Source organism: Lactuca saligna, chromosome 4 (genome assembly GCF_052625555.1).
Source record: "Lactuca saligna cultivar CGN05327 chromosome 4, ASM5262555v1, whole genome shotgun sequence".
Lineage (NCBI taxonomy): Eukaryota > Viridiplantae > Streptophyta > Magnoliopsida > Asterales > Asteraceae > Lactuca > Lactuca saligna.
The window spans coordinates 46,701,983-46,703,666 of record NC_136420.1 but is presented as its reverse complement, the minus strand read 5'-3'; the positions used below and the strand labels follow the sequence as shown (position 1 = coordinate 46,703,666).

General features: G+C 31.1%; 1 non-coding gene across 1 annotated transcript; it reads right to left on the bottom strand.

Moving 5' to 3' along the window:
* Positions 1-310: 310 nt before the first annotated feature.
* Positions 311-417, bottom strand: LOC145044389 (U6 spliceosomal RNA). The gene has a single exon (XR_013681344.1). It is a non-coding gene; the product is annotated as a U6 spliceosomal RNA (small nuclear RNA).
* Positions 418-1,684: the final 1,267 nt, after the last annotated feature.

Sequence of the window (1,684 nt, the reverse complement as noted above, 5' to 3'; positions counted from 1 at the left end):
ATGAATAAAAAAATCAGCACATAAACAAACACATACATACTATCTACAACACATAAACAGAAGTTTATAAAGCATGAAACTTAATGACAGGAAAAGTAAAAAACTTAAAGGAGACTTTATAGAAAGAAAGATCACCCTTACTTACCACAAATGGTTGAAGACATCAACAAGAAGATAAATCTAACCATAGAATCCACATGTTGTTTGATCATGACTTCAGTAGATGAACTACTGAAACGTAAGAACTGCAATTGAACTCTATTAGCATTTGAAAAGGGAATTAGGGTTCCAGAGAAGACGACGAAGGGTTAAAAATTTTTTTGGACCATTTCTCGATTTGTGTGTGTCATCCTTGCGCAGGGGCCATGCTAATCTTCTCTGTATCGTTCCAATTTTATCGGATGTCCCCAAAGGGACGACTATAGATGAAGAGCTTCGTCATATAGAGGAGTAGCAGGTTATATGGGACGACGCAAGTTCTAAACGAAGTAGTTTACTGTTGATGGTCATATATTCTCAATGTCTTTAAAATTAGGGTTAATGACTTAGGAGGGTAATAAGGTTTACAGTTTGTATGTATTAGGTCACTAAGGTTTTTTTTGTGCGTATTAGACCAATATGGTTGTCATTACCGTTTAGAAATAGTCATTTTTACGGGTAAAATGACTATTTCTAAACGGTAATAACAACCATATTGATCTAATACGCATAAAAAAAACCTTAGTGACCTAATACAGACAAACTAAAAACTTTATTACCCTCCTAAGTCATTATCTCTTCTAGAAATGCAAACGACTTTCAATTCTGATATACTAAACTCTATGAATTAACATTTAAAGTTTTGCAATTAATTGGGCATGAACCCAATAGTTTTTATGAATCTTATTTTCAACCGTTTTTATGAATCTTATTTTGGTTAAGATTAAAAATATGATAAAAATGAAATAAAATAATATATCATAATCTGAGTTCAAAAACTTGCTCAAAAATAATTTACTAGACTCGTAGCTATCCCAGACGAAACAGTGCACAGTTTGTTTCAGAAAAATCAGATAAATATTGATTTTTATAACATTAAAGAGACGTAACTTTCGCATACGATCTCCGTTTTGGACGTTATTTATATCCATGAAATCAGGAGAATACAATCTATTCAAATTTCTTATCTAAAATTCCTAAATATAATTAATGCAGAATTTTATTTTTAACGTTACAAATAAATTAAATTTTTTGTGATATTTGATTCGATCTTCAACGATAGATGTTTTCAACATTTTGAGATGTTCTAACAGTACTTATGAGTATAATACCTTTAATATACATTATAAACATAAAATTACACATAATTGGTCATTAATACCTAGCAGTTCGCGATGGTTTCACCGCCGAACTCTGATCAATTTTTACCAATTGTTACATTATCGCAGAAATTTGTCCAAGGTGAAGTATTACAATTACAAATGTTCAACCACCTCGCTATATACTACAAATTCACAAGTAATCACGAGGAGTACATCGAATATCACACTTTAACATAATTTTGAGAAGTCATACTTTCTGTTTACTTCCAATTTCTTCTTGGAACTCAGTATTTACTTCTAAATTTTATGTCTCACTTCCACACACCACTTAGCACCAGTTAGTTATTGAGCTTCCTTCAAATTTAACGTTTCTTTTTTAGACT